A 15,703-nucleotide genomic window follows, 5' to 3' on the forward strand; every position below is an offset into this window, starting at 1 on the left:
CCATACTATAGGAAGGATGTGGAGGCACTGGAACGGGTGCAGAGGAGGTTTACCAGGATGTTGCCTGGTATGGTAGGAAGATCGTATGAGGAAAGGCTGAGGCACTTGGGGCTGTTTTCATTGGAGAAAAGAAGGTTTAGGGGTGACTTGATAGAGGTGTACAAGATGATTAGGGGTTTAGATAGGGTTGACCGTGAGAACCTTTTTTCACGTATGGAGTCAGCTATTACGAGGGGGCATAGCTTTAAATTAAGGGGTGGTAGGTATAAGACAGATGTTAGGGGTAGGTTCTTTACTCAGCAAGTCGTGAGTTCATGGAATGCCCTGCCAGTAGCAGTGGTGGACTCCCCCTCTTTATGGGCATTTAAGCGGGAATTGGATGGGCATATGGAGGATAGTGGGCTAGTGTAGGTTAGGTGGGCTTGGATCGGCGCAACATCGAGGGCCAAAGGGCCTGAATTGCGCTGTATACTTCTATGTTCTATGTTCTATCTAAAAGGCATCTCAATATCTAGGCACACTTCAATGAGGCAAACAGTTTCACAGGCACGTCCACTTCTTTCAGCTGAATTGATTGTTCATAAAGGTCACATTTACTTTAATTTATTTTGATGACAGCCATACTAGAGAGGTTTGCAGCATTATATGTACAACAAGCTAAAGGAGGATCAAAAACATTAATGTTTCAAATCCACCTGCAAAGATTCACCGGCTTCAGCTCCGAGCACAATCACACTTTCAAAATCTGTTCAACTCAACTGCTTCTAACTATTCATGAACAATAAATCAGAGCAAAATACAATGCAGAGGAGATAATAGCTAACCACCTATTGGTAAACCTGGGTCTGCTGGTGTGCACAGAGCCATTTGATCTCAGGATGAATTAATGAGAGGGCAAGTCGGTATCTGTTACATGGGTATTTCTTCACCAGTCCCTTGTTTGTTCCTTACAAAAGAAAATAAATTTCCTGAATGGAACTCTCATCAACAAATCAAACACTGGCCAGCAGCTGGTCTTGTTAATCTGCAGCACAAGCTTCCCAGTAACTAACTTTCTTGCAGCAAGTCCTCTTTATCAGCTGACATATCATGTATTTACTGATTAACTCTATCATCAGAGAGTGGAATTTTGTTGATCTCTTTTGCAGTATCAGCTCCTTATATCTTTTCTGTGATATTTTACATGCATGCATGATTAAAGTCTCGGCAGTGGTATGGGGCTTGTTGGATTTCAGCCACCAGGTAACAAGCCTCTTGAGCTCTATCCGATACCCACACACAGTCCATCACATATTGGCTCCATTTCTCTCAAACTCTAGATGGTCTGAATGTTTGATCACAAGAGATGGATGTTTTGTCTGTAAAATGGCATCTTACTTCGTATCATCACATTGTTTGCAAATTTGTCTCTGCAGATAAAATATTCGGGTATGAGCCAAGCATCAGCTCCTGTTCAGGGAAGTCCAAAGGCTAAACAAATAGCTCTCATTGTGCTGTCACTGAAGGGTTCTTGCCTTTTCTTCTTTGCGTTCAGATGTTCCATTGACAGAATAAGCACTGGATTCATCTTTTTTGACAAGAAACATATCCATTTCTCACAAGAATTTAAGATTTATTAGAATAACTAGTAAAAATTCTAGATATATTCCCTTTGAAATCTATGCTAAAGTGGGGACAAGTCTAGTCAGGCCAGTTCAACTTCCACTTCAATTATTATACACGTGCAGTTTTGTCTATGATCATTGCACATGCTCAGACTGCGTATCATGCCAAGCACGCTGCATAATTGAGCGGATTTCCCTTTCTCCTGCATGGTGGCAAATGTCTGTGCGTCAGATGTCTCAATGATCTAAAGAATCTCAAATAGAACTGAAAACTGTGATGATGTTGGGGACTTAGTGAGGACACTGTTATTCTTTGTTATGATGGGTTGGTTAGGTTTTCTCTCTGTTGAGATAGTCATTCCCTGAAACCATAAAGTTCTGCCTAATCAATTGTATATTGTATGGTCATGTGTAGTTTCGACTGTGCTCTGGGAAAACGATTGTATCTACAAAACAGAATATGAGTCTCCTAACACTGGTGACAGTGCTTCCTGAGCTGCTTCAAAAGTGTTGTCGTGTTGAGTGGGGACAGTTATGATCTTAATGATTCCATGATAAATTGCATAAGCTTACACCTGTTACATCTGCTGTCTCAGAGGAATCAAAGACATAAAAGAATTTCAGTGCCTTTGTCGCATTCATTATCCTTGGTAAAATAGTCCTGGGTGTTGATTGTATCTTTAGTAAAAGGTGGCGTCATATAATAACTGCCTTCCTGTTTAGTTGGAAATTTCCACAGCACAATCTAGGAGCTCAATTTGGTCCCTTCTCTCTGAAAATGCCTTCTCTTTTTCTTTCAACTTAAAACAACATCAAATAAAAGTGCGCAGTTTCTCCCACCATATTGTAAGATGTACAGGATGAATCTCTCATGACAACCTAATGGCTGCTCTGGTCTAGGCTCAAATGCTTCACTAACGTGTAAAGAATAAATAAAATGATACTAATCTAAAAGTCTGCAAGATATGGTGCAGGAGGTTAACAGGCTTTTCACAGGCACTCAACAAACCTGAACAAACATTTAACCTGCAACACCGATCAATTCATGAGACAACACCACAGAACAATGGTATTTCTGGAAAGTCACTAAGTCTGTTAGAAAGAATATATGAGCTAAACAACACACACAAATAGAAAATGAGACAGAACAGTCCCCAATGGAAAATAAACCCAAAGCTTTCCTCAGGAAAATCAGTGACTCAGGCAATTATTGTAGTCTGCAGACATTAATGTCAACAGGCATCACACGAATTTTAAATTAGACTCGGAGACAGGTGTCTCAATATTGTCAAGTAGAACCTTGATAAACAAAGAAAATACTTATATCTAATAGAAGTTCAGCTCCATGGCCCAGGGTGCATTGCACTTAATGATAAAGATACATAACAAGCAATTCTCAACAACAGGGGCCACCGAACACTCAAAAACCTTTATACTTCAAGAACTCTCTCTCTGCTGAATGGAAGGTTGTGTATAATCCACAATCGCATTTTAAAAATGGCACAACTTAACCAACAAAAGATCAAGAAAAAGCCAGAAAATTTTGTGGTTCCTTGTATGTTTATTTTGACACCCAAATAAAAGCATCACCAGAGGTTAATTATATTAGAATAATACATTTATTTCATGCTGTAATTGAGATGGAAAGCTATGATGATAGTAATTTATCTGAAGAGTTTTGTGCTGTTATTGAAAGTGAAACAGCTCAGGTTCCAAATGGCACCATGTTTTAAGATGAAGTGCTCCAGAGTCAAGTCTGCTATTAGGGGCTGAATTGATTAAGAAGGGTCAGGATCAAGTAAAAATGTCCAACCTCCCCACCCTCCAAAGATGAATCTCCAAATATGTGAAACAATTTCACAGTGAGCTAGAATGTATCTCTGGGTAACACAACTGAGAAAGTGAGTAAGCTAAAGTTACCAATAATTCAAACACTGTAAGGGAAGAGAAAAGGTCAAAATCTCCAAGATGTTGAAGTAATGAGTCTATCTACTTCAGCACAAACTAATTCCTCTGGCACACCTGTGCATACAGCTTCAGGGAAGACCTTATTGGGAAGAGAGAAACAACATGCAATGTTCCAAGATACCACAAAGAGAGCGATCACCTGCTACAGCAGTGGGCAAATGGACAGAAATAAAGAACAGACTTAGATCATCAAAGTGAAATAAATGAAAAAAAAATGATGGGTTAAAGGCCCTCACCTCAAGGAGAATCACAGACCTGTGTGGTCATACAGGTTCAGTTGGCAGTTCGGAATGGACATACAATATTAGCATTAATTTCAAAAGGGCTAGAATATAACAGTGGGGATATATTGCTGATACGTATAAAGCTCTAGTTGGACTTCATTTGGACTATTGGGAGCAGTTTCGGGCCTCAAGTCTAAGGCTTTGGAGGGGTCCGGAGGAGGTTTATGAGCAGTTGAGAACTCTGGGTATGTACTCGACTGATGGCAGGGAGGATCACATTGAAACTTACAGAATATTGAGAGGCCTGAATAAAGTGGACACGGAGAATATGCTTTTATTAGTAGGAGAGACAAGGTTCCAATGGCCCAGCTTCAGACTGAAGAGACAACCCTTTAGAACTGAGATGAGGATAAATTTCTTCAACAATAGGGTGGTGATTCTGTGGTACCCATTATGGCAGAGATTGTAGAGGCCAAGTCTTTGAGTGTACTTAAGTCAGAGGTGAATAAGTTCTTGATTAGTAAGGAGATCAAAGGTTATGGGGAGAAAGCAGGACAAAGGGGTTGAGAAGCATATCAGCTATGATCAAATGGCAGAGCAGACTCAATGGGCTGAATGGTCTAATGCTGTTCCAGTATCTTCTGGTCTTATTGTCTTGTAGACCTCAGATTACCAAGAAGACAATCAATTTACCTAAGTTCTAACTAAGAAACTTATTTATTTGCTCATTCATAGGGTTTGAAAATTGCAGGCTTGGGCAGAACCTATAGACAATCCCTAGTTGCCTGTGAGAAGGGAGTGGTGAGCTACCTTCTTGAACCGCTATAGCCCATGTGTTGCTGTTACACCAGTAATGCTATTAGTAAGGAAGCTCCAGAATTTTGACCCAGTGACAGTGAAGGAACAGTGGTATATTTCTAAATCAGGATGGTGTGTGGCTTGGAGGGAACCTGCAGGTTCCATGTGCTGCCCTTGTCCTTCTAGATGGAAATGGTCATGGGTTTGGATAGTGCTGTTTAAGGAGCCTTGTTGAATTTCTGCAGTACTACTCAGCGTCGGTGGTGGACGGAGTGGATGCTGTGGATATGGTACCAATCAAGTAGACTACTTTGTCCTGGATGATGTCAAGAGTGTTGTTGGAGCTGCACCCATCCAAGCAAATGGGGAGTATTCCATCATGCCCCTGACTATTTCCTTGTAGATTGTGGACAGGCTTTGAGAGATCAAGAGGTCAGTTAATCAATGTAAATTTCCAAGCCTTTGACCTGCTCCTATGGCCATTGTATTTATGTGACTGGTCCAGTTCAGTTTCTGATCCTCATTATGTTGATAATAATAGTTCTGGCTTTGCTCCTTGATACCACACTCTCACCTCACCTCTGGAAAACAGCAGTTTTGGATCATTGAGATCAAATGATGGTGGAACTCAACTGTGGGCCAGTAAATGGTGATTGCTAAGCAGGTGCTGCTGGCTCACAGTGATGTTGATATTTTCCACTACTGTGCCAATGATCAGGAATGGACTGATGGAGAAGTAATTGCCTGGGTTGGATTTATTGCGTATCGGCTTTTTTTGACAATGTCGGGTCGGTGCCAGTGTTGTAGCTGCACTGGAATTGTTTGGCTAGAGGCACGTCAATTTCTGGATGCCAAGTCTTCATGGCTGTTGCTGAAATGTTGTCAGGGCATCCTGCTGTCGCAATATCCAGAGCCCCCCAACCATCTTTTGCTATCAAATGGAGTGAATTGAATTAGATGAAGAGTGGCATTTGGGACCTCTGGAGGAGACTGAGGTGAATTGTCCACTTTACTGTTTTGGTGAAGATTGTTGCGAATGCTTCCGCCTTGTCTTCTGCACGGTTGTGCTTGGCTCCTTTCATTGAGGATGGGGATTTTGTGGATCCTTCTCCTCATCCTCCAGGAGGTGGCGCCTGGGTAATTTGGAGGAGGCTTCAGTGCTTACATCTGACATAATGCTAAGAGACTTCATGAGGTCTGGTTGAGGACTCCTAGGGCAGCTTCCTTCTGACTGTACCCCACTGTGCCACCATCTCTGCTGGATCTGTCCTGTCTGTCGGACAGGACATTCCCAGGGACAGTGATGCTGGTATCTGGGACATTGTCTATAAAATATGATTCTGTGAGTATGACAATGTCAGGCTGTTGCTTTATTGGTCTGTCTCCCAATTTTGGCACTTGTCCCAAAATGTTAGTAAGGAACACTTTGCAAAGTCATTGTCATTTTCAGTGTCTTCATCAATGTTAAATGGTCCTTCTCATTTCATGCCTTTTTCTCTATTGAGGAGATAATACGCTTGGTGGGATATATCAGAAAGCAGTTATGAGACAATCATATTGTTGTGGGTCTGGAGTCGCATGTTGGTCAGACTGGGTCCGAATGGGAAATTTCTGTCCCTGAAGGATTACTCTTCCAAATCTGAAAGAGAACACATTGGGTGAGAATAGTAAAAACTCCAGGTTATCTCAATTTGTAAAGTCAAAAACCTGAGAAGAGATGGGGTGGCAATAAAAGTAAATACAAAGCCACATGTATAATAATATAATAATTATCAGGAAAATGAGCTGGAGGGAGATATTGTATGTAGGTCTGAAAGGGTTAATACTGATTGAATGCAGTTAGCAGCACCCATTGTGACAATGTCATTGGGGCTTTGACAGAGTAAAGAAGGAGTCTGTAGGAGTTAGACCTGGGATTAGTAAGCTCCTAACAGTGTCAGTAGTATCATAACTCATTGTCATGCTATCTGTAAATAGTTGAAGTAATACAATAAATTTCATGTTATTCATTCAACTCTTTTAATTAGACAAGATAGACATTATCTCACACATTATCTTAGTCTACAAGTACCTGCTCTAACTCCATTTGCAAATTTGCTGATGACACCACCACACTGGGTTGGATATTAAACAATGATAAGACAGAGTCCAGAAAAATGATACACAGCTAAGTGGCATTGTGTAAAGACAGCAATGTCTCCCTCAATGTCAGCAAAACTAAGGGGCTGGTCATCGACTTCAGGAAGCAGAGTGGAGGACATGCCCCCATCTGTATCAATGCAGTGGAGATAGTTCCTTTCACCTTCTTTCATCAGGCAGAATCTACAAAAGTTTGAAAACACATACCAACAGATTCAAGAACAACGTCCTCCCCAATATTATCAGACTTTTGAATGGACCTCTCATACATTTGGGTTAATCTTCCTCTGCACTTTCTCTGTGGCTAAACATTACATTCAGTATTCTGTTCTATTACCCTGATGTACTGAAAAAAGTGTATAATTTGCCTGGATAGCACGGAAAGCAATACTTTTCACTGTATCTCAATTCATGTGATAACTAAAAATCAAATCAAATCAAAACCAGGTCACTTCAGGCTGCAAGGAACCAACCCACAACAGCTCTGCCTTTTGCTTTATTGAGGGAATTTAAGGGACAAGGATGAACTCAGGGATCAAAGATTGAAGGATTACATACTCCCTGGCTAAAATATCAGAATTGCTCTTTGAACCAGAGATTTTGCACATTTTGCATTGAGGTAAATCACTCATGTCTTATTGCACATCTGTTCTGAGCAGAGTTGCCTCTTGACTCTGTACTATTCACATTGGGTGCAACATTCAGTTCGAAAGCAGTCTCTTTCGGTCCATCAGTAAAATGTCCATTAATTGAACTGAACACATACCAGCTGTTCTTCAGTCTAATAGCCACCAGCACTAGCAGAGCTGTCCTGATTTTCAATGCTGTTTGAAATTAAAGCTCATCCCCTCTCAGAGGTTTGCAGCTGCTCTGAAACATGAATGCTTCTTCCTGTGACATCAATTGTCTGTCCATTTCCTCAGTTCAATCACTGTCATCTGGGAAACAGATGTCACATTGACTAGATGGAATCCTGGCTGGCTGAAGTTGACCAGCTGGTCACAAAACTCGACATCTGTTAAAACAGTAGAAGAGCATTGAGTTAGAGTCACATTCAATACATTAACGGAATTCAATTGTCCCCATTGATTCTCAGTCTATTATAAAGGACCGGTATACATGGGGACTTCAATGCCCCTTTAAGGAACACCATCAGAGCTGACGGTTAGTTTTATTTGCTGTGATGTTGATAGACCTGACCATTTACCACAAACAGCACTGCTTTATGTATAGGAAAGAAAACTAAGTTAAAGGCAGCTTGTGACACAGCTAGACAGAGTGAAAGTTCCAGATTCGATTTCTGACTCAGATGATGTTTGTATATGACCTCAGTGTCCCAGAATAAGACCGCCCAATAAAAATATCAAGTAGTGTTCTCAATGCTGATCACAGTCTCAGATACACTCAGATGTGATTATCTGATGAGGAGAAGATTGAGAGTATCTCATGCTTGGTTAACATCGGTAACCTACAAACAGGTAACCAATATTCATAAGACCATAGTTTTTTTGTGTGTGAAAGTGGACAGCAATTAGAAAAAGAAAAGATGGGAAGAAATCACTGCTTGAAAAGTAGCAGATTGTGTGTATGGTATGAAGGTCCATGATAAAGGTGTTTAAAATGTCAAGCACTACCATTAACTACTGAAGTTTGAAGGTGTATTTCTGTGCAGATTGTCCGGGTTGACCATCACGGGTCCAAGAAGGAAAAACATGACATTTGTTTTATGCTGCTCATAATGTCCCTACAGCAGAAGTGCATCTGAAATATGATCACTGTTGCTATTCGTACAGCCACATCCCACAAATGGCAGTGCGATAATGATCAGATAACCTGCATTCATTAATGTTGGCTCAAATATAAATATGAATAATTGCACCATTCCCAAATGATCTCTAAGAAACACAAGTGACGTATATTCCCATAGTGTCTATGGCTTTTTCACCAAAATCTGAGCAGATGAATACATAAATTTTTCAGAACAGGAATGCCTGTAAAATGAGAGAATCTCTCAGAAAGACTTGTTTCAATGTCAGTAGCGAATATTTTTGCCTCTTTGTTACACTTAAAAAGGTCCAAAGTGGGAGACTCTTTCACGTCCTGATGGACAGGCAGTGTATTTCTCTATATTTGTCCAAATTTTCTAATGAATCCAAAACAGGAGGAGACTCTGCTACATTTGTATCACTTCTCTTCCAAAGATCAGTGACTGTTTTTTTCTTCCATTTTGTCCTCTTACTCTACAACCGTTGCTTATCATTTGCCCATGGACATCAGCAACTCTAAAGTATATAGGACCAGATTCGATAGGTACACCCATGATAATGAGTATCAACACAGATCATGGAAAGTATCAGAGCAGACCATGCTTCTGTACACACACACACACCTCTCTACAACACATCTTAGTCTCACATTTCTTACAATTGTTTTACACTTTCAAACCTCAATTCTAAGTTAAAATTACTAACAACCGTCTCTTAAATGTAGTAGCAGGTCTGAAGCACCTTCTTTGCAGCCATAACTTTGTGTTCCTTGTTCTGTTGAATCACCCTATGATCTTCAGTAAGTTATGATCTGCTTGTAATTGCATAAAATGAAACTTTTTGCACTTAGGTGCATGTGATAATAATAAATCAAATCAAATCAAATGTCTATGTGCACTCATTCACACATACACATCTGTGTGCATGCATTACATGTGCACGTCGACATACATATGCGCTTACAATTTTATTCTGTAAGGAACATACACATTTTTTGTAAAAATATAAACTGGAAAATGGAAGTTTGAACAATTGTTTTGTTTTCACAGCTCAAAGGAAAAATGGAAGTATGTGGTTTCTCAACCATTACACAGGAACATATAACTTTGTTTGAAGCTGGAATTTGATACTTTTGTGGAGTGTATGAGCTGCAGGTACCTTTGAAAAAAGAAAACACAACAGAAAACAGGTTTGGATCAGTTGTAAGTAGTGGTTTTTATCACTGAACTGAGAGGAAAGAGGTAAGTCAAATCTCAAACCATTAAGTCTGCCAGCAAGTGAAATCACATTCTCTGTTTATTTGGAAAAGAAATAACACAGAATTTCCAAAAAGGAAGAAACATCTAATTTAAACCAAGATACAAGCCCAACAAACTGGCCACTGAATTGAGGATCCCAGCAGCTGACACCAATGTAATATCATCACCAAACTTCCTGATTAAGAACTTATGCGTGAAATGTCGATTCTCCTGCTCCTCGGATGCTGCCTGACCTGCTGTGCTTTTCCAGCGCCACACTTTTTGATACCAAATATCTAAAGCAAAACTATGAGAAAGTCAACTGATCAACAGGCTTTATGGCCCTTTCCTATATAAATTCCAATCACAAAATGCATAAAGACACTGTTTAGTCTGTCTTGTCTGTCCTATTTGTAAACGAACATATGTGTGGTGAAATTTAAAGGTTTATGTTTGTATGTCAGTAATTAATCATCTGTTCTGTCACACAGTAGAGGATAAGTTTGTCAAAAGGAAACAGTTTTTGTTTTCATGTTCAATGAAATTATGGTCACAGTAAGGCATTACCCATCACAGATTTAAATTGGTCACGTTTCACACTTGTGGGGCTCATTTACTGGGGTATTATTTAGAAGAGCTTATGCCCGAAACGTCGATTCTTCTGCTCCTTGGATGCTGTCTGACCTGCTGCGCTTTTCCAGCAACACATTTTCAGCTCTGATCTCCAGCATCTGCAGTCCTCACTTTCTCTATTATTTCCACTATGGTCATTACAATACTCATGCACACACAAGGGCATACACACATTAGTGGATGCACACGGACACGGACAGATTTACACTGGGACACACATTCAATCCCACCTACCCACTTTTTGGCTGAGGTTTCTGGATATAATGCAATAAACATTTTGACTGGGTCCTTAAATTACATCTCGAGTGAAGCTATTGCTGCTGATGACATTCGCCCTATTAAAACCAGCTCCACAGCCTCCACCTTCCTGACTGCTGATGACAGTACTTCCACTGCACTGTCCACGCTGGCAACAGAAAGACAAACGGAGCAACATCAATTTTGCTGGGTGCGACTTTGAAAAATGTTAATGGCAATTGCTTGCTCTGCCCTGTGTCCCCTGCTATCAGTAGCTATTTTCCTGATGAGTGCCTTTCATTCATTGTGTCTAATCCTGTGGGTCCTGAGGCTGCAATCCAGGCCTGACCAAGCATTGTCAAATCTCAGGTGGTCCTGATACACATCTGCTGGCTTTTACCATCCACCATCTTGTCACTCATGACATTTATTTTTAAAAGGATCCCTGACCCTGTAGACCAGTAATTAATGACAGACGCCTGCAGCTGACAAAATGCAGGTAGCCTTTGCTCGCACATTTCTGAATGTCATTCCTCTAAACTGTGTTTGAAGGATTTTCACACAAAAAAACTATCAGTACCGTTTAGCACTTTCCAAAGCTCACAAGAGATATCAGTCAGAAAATTAAAACACAGTTTCAGTTCATTATTGATCAATTACCAGCGCCCAGAAGTACTAGGTCAGATCCCCCAGTCCATGCTGAGTTATTTAGATTTAATCAGTACGCTACAGTTGCTCTCAGGGATTCTGGATTAAGAAAAATCAAAATCATAATTGAGTATTGCTGCTTGGAATTTCAATCTGTTAATTTTTGCTGGAAAATGCCTACATGTGTTTGTCAAGTGAAGTCCTTCCCAAAGTTCCATTGTCTGGGTTCAGTAAGTGCTTAAGAGAGGTAATTGAGTTCTTCTGTTGGTGACTGTGGGATCTGCATTTCACCAAGGAGCTGCACATTCAGAAAAGGCAGGAGGAAAACCAAAACCAAAAGGAAAACTATCAAGCTGGAGTTGTGAAGCTTCACATTAATTAATAGTCCAATTTCTATTTATCCCACGATTTATGGTTTTGCAATTTTTGCTTCTCTAGTTCTAGGTCTCCTCTCTCCATAACCTGATACAGGGATGCATATAAATATTGTGCTGGATCAGGCTTCCTGTAGAAGTTGGCACACAATGCCCACAAATGCAGTGTGTTATAAGATCAATCTCCAACATGCATACTCCATGTTGTCTGATCAGAAAGCCTCAGAAATCCAGAGAAGCCACTCTGATTTTAAAAGAAATGGCAAGCTTGGTACCACAAGCTGAATTCATTGAGCTGGTGTTCTTGTGAGACACAACACAACAACAATCTCCAACTTTCTCTCACTCATCCTTAGCTTCTGTTCTCCTTTCCTGCAGGTTCTACCACAACAACAGGCAGTACAGGAAGAAAATGATGGTGATGATGAGCCTGAAGTAAAATAGAGACACTATTACCTCCTCGTGAACTAGGATGAAAAGAGCAATGAGAAAGAAGCAAGATCAGTATCAATTCCTTCTGCTTGTGTTAATCTCTACCCAGATACCTTCACATTCTTCACTCTCAGGAAGGCCCTCACCTCTACTAGGCAGTAGTTATTCCTGATAATCACCAACAACATCAACTTATCTTTATATAGTGGCCACAGGATTAGTTTGGTTAGCAATGTAATTTCATGGCTGCAGATGGCATTTTGCTATCATATGCATTGTACCATGTGCAGACGTGTTGAGATGACCCATGCCCAACTGACACTATGTTGGTGAGTGTGATTATGTGCTTGGGTGTCTGCAGAATCAATTAGAACATGATAATGTTAAGCAGGTGATGCTGATTTGAAGCCAACACAACAGCCAGCGCTCATAAAGGTCTCCAGCAGCAGAAAGAACACCAAATCACCCAAACTTGAAGAGTTTTTTCACCATTTCCAATGAGTTGCAAATTGATTCCTTACTGGCTGATGTGAGGTCATTGAAATGTTTCGCGGTTTGTTTTGAGAGAGAACGTGAAGGGTTGAAATCACTGGGGATGAGAAACTACTCAGTGCATAGACCAAAGGAGGGAAGCATTGACGATATCTTGGTGAGAAATCTAGCATAGCATTTGAATGAACAGCAGAAAACCATGATTTTTAAATAAGAGGAAAGAGGGATGGATCAAGTTGAGATGAATTAAGGAGGCGGCTTAAGGTACGATTTGGAGCTAGGACTTATACTGTCACTCTGACAGTCTGGGCAGGGTAAGTCATTGAAGGTGTCACCAAGCGAGAAAGCTTCATCAATGGGAAAATGTTTTTCTACCCAACTGCCTTATTGAAGATTTCTACCAATGTCAAGACGTTGAAGTGATCATTCACAATAAGCGTGAGGATAGCAAGGGCCTTGTTTACAAGTGCTTGTCTATGATGAGGTGTGCAGCGCGGGAAGATCAGTGTTTAGAGAGGATGAGGCCGCTGTGATTGAGGGGACGGTGGGGAGTGGGTCAATGGAGTGTTCGCAGAACATCAACAGAAGCACAAAGATAACTGACTATATTAATCGGATTAGAAAATGATAGATTTGTTCTGTTTTGCCTTATTCTCTCATTGTATATAGTGCTGATTGGCATGAGTGAGGTTATTGTAAAAAGTGAGTCTAGTTTGATCGTAAGAAGCATAATAAATAGAAGTAGGAATTGATCATAAAGCCCTTCAAGCCTGTTGCACCATTCAGGAACATCATTTGTACTTGTGCAGCTTATCATCTATTTGAGTCCCTTAGTATCTCAAAATATCAGAACAATCTGAGGCCTGGGAAATGAAATCTTTAACGATACAGACCTACTCAGTGAGTTCAGGTCGTCTGACTGCTAGTTGAAAGAAGCAGCCTCATTGCTCCATTGAGTCACTTAAGCAAGGATTCTTAACTGCCTCTTTCACACACAGAAATTGAGATAGGGAGCTAGGAATATTGGTTGTTATATTGTACTTGCAGCTTCAAATGCTCCCACAGGCTGTTAGGATACTTAAGTGCAATGTAGGAAGATTCAGATATTTTAAAATCTCCTGGCTCAAAGGTGGGGACAGTACCACAAGGTTGTGACATGCACACCACACTGGAGAATCCGGGAGCTTGTTGGAAATTTCCGCAGTGAGAAGACTGCAACACCAAACAAGCGCAGAAGCTGAGCCAATGTTTTATAATCAGCTTGTACAATGATGTTATTACACAACTCTAGAGCAAATGAGACTTGAACCTGGGCCTCCTGGCTCAACGATAGTGGCACTACTACCTCTGTGCTTCAAGTTCAACTGGGGAGTGCAGGGACAAACCAACCTCAGTATTCCTGAAATGTAGTTGCATCATTTTTATGGTTACCTTTATTAAAGTGTCACCAATTTGCACTTTGTATTGTTTACATTAAAGAATGTCTGTAACACCTATCTATATAAGAATGGGAACTAAATTCAAAATAGCTTCAGCCCTCAAAAATGTACTTTTAATCAGTATCTAATCGTGTGAGTGACAAAATCTTAAATAACTGAAGTACCTTTAAATGTACAGAATTATTTACTAGTGGCATGGGGGTATATCAGCCAACTTGATCCATGATTTAAAAACTGTTATTAAGTACCTAATAGTGTCCTTGCATCTGAATAAAAGTTTCATTTGAACAGTCTCCTCAATGACCTGCAAATGGTTACAATGAATAGAAACACACCAAGGTGATGAATTCAATCTGCCCAATGTTGCCAGATTAGTGGATTGGGTTTCTTCCAGTGCAATGTTTTTATATCAGTATGAAAGCTTACACAAGCTCACTTTTGCTGGACTTACTTCGTGTTTGGCTTGAGCTGATTACAAGAGGAATTGAATGCAAGAGCAGGGAGGTTATGCTTCAGTTATACAGGGCATTGGTGAGACTACATTTAGAGTACTGTGTACAGGACTGGTCACCATACTTACAGAAGGATGTTTTGGAAGCAGTTCAGAAAAAGTTTACTAAACTAATACCTGGAACAAGTAGATTACCTTATGGACAAAGACTAGACAGGCTAGGCCTGTATCATCTGGAAATTAGAGGTGATTCTATTGAAACATAAGATCCTGAGGGGATTTGACCAGAATAATGTCGAAAGGATGTTTCCTCTTGGAAGAGAATCTAGTTAAAATTACCAAAATAATAGGTCCACAGCAGCCACCATCTCCTCCCTACACTCATCCCTGGAACTTCTGGATAATACAGACACTTACATGAGACTTCTATTTATTGACTTCAGCTCTGCCTTCAATGCCACAATTCTAACAAAGCTCATTTCCTAATTCCAAGACCTAGGACTTTGCTCTGCCCCCTGTAACTGGATTCTTGACTTCATGACCTTCAGATTGCAATTAGTAAAGACAGGCGATAACACCTTTTTCACAGTAATTCTCAACTCCAATGCCCTGCAAGACTGTGTACTCAGCCCCTTACTATACTCCTTATACAGTCACAACTGTGTGGCCAAATTCGGCTCTAACGCCATTTACAAGTTTCCTGGTGACACCACCATAGTGGGTCAGATCTCAAACAACGATAAGAAAGAGTACAGTAAAAAGATGGACAGTTTAGTGGTATGGTTTAAAAACAACAATCTCCTCTCAATGTCAGCAAAAAGAAGGAGATCATCATCACCTTCAGGAAGCAGTGTGAAGGATACACCCCTGTCTGTATCAATGGTGCTGAGGTGGAGGTTGTTGAGAGCTTCAAGTTCCTAGCAGTAAATATCAGTAACAATTTGTCCTGGTCCACCCACATTGACACTACAGTCAAGAAAGCATAACAACACCTCAACTTCCTCAGAAGGATCAGGAAATTTGGCATAGTTTAGATCAGAGTGGTGCTGGAAAAGCACAGCAGGTCAGGCAGCATCTGAGGAGCAGGAAAATTGACATATCGGGCAAAAGCCCTTCATCAGGAACAGAGGCAGGAAGCCTCCAGAGTGAAGAGATAAATGGGGGCAGGAGGCTGGGGAGAAGGTAGTAAAGAGTATAATAGGTGAAGGGGGGTGGGGATGGAGGTGACAGGTCAGAGGGGAGGGTGGAGTGGATAGATGG

Source organism: Chiloscyllium plagiosum, chromosome 28 (assembly GCF_004010195.1).
Source record: "Chiloscyllium plagiosum isolate BGI_BamShark_2017 chromosome 28, ASM401019v2, whole genome shotgun sequence".
Classification (NCBI taxonomy): Eukaryota; Metazoa; Chordata; class Chondrichthyes; order Orectolobiformes; family Hemiscylliidae; genus Chiloscyllium; species Chiloscyllium plagiosum.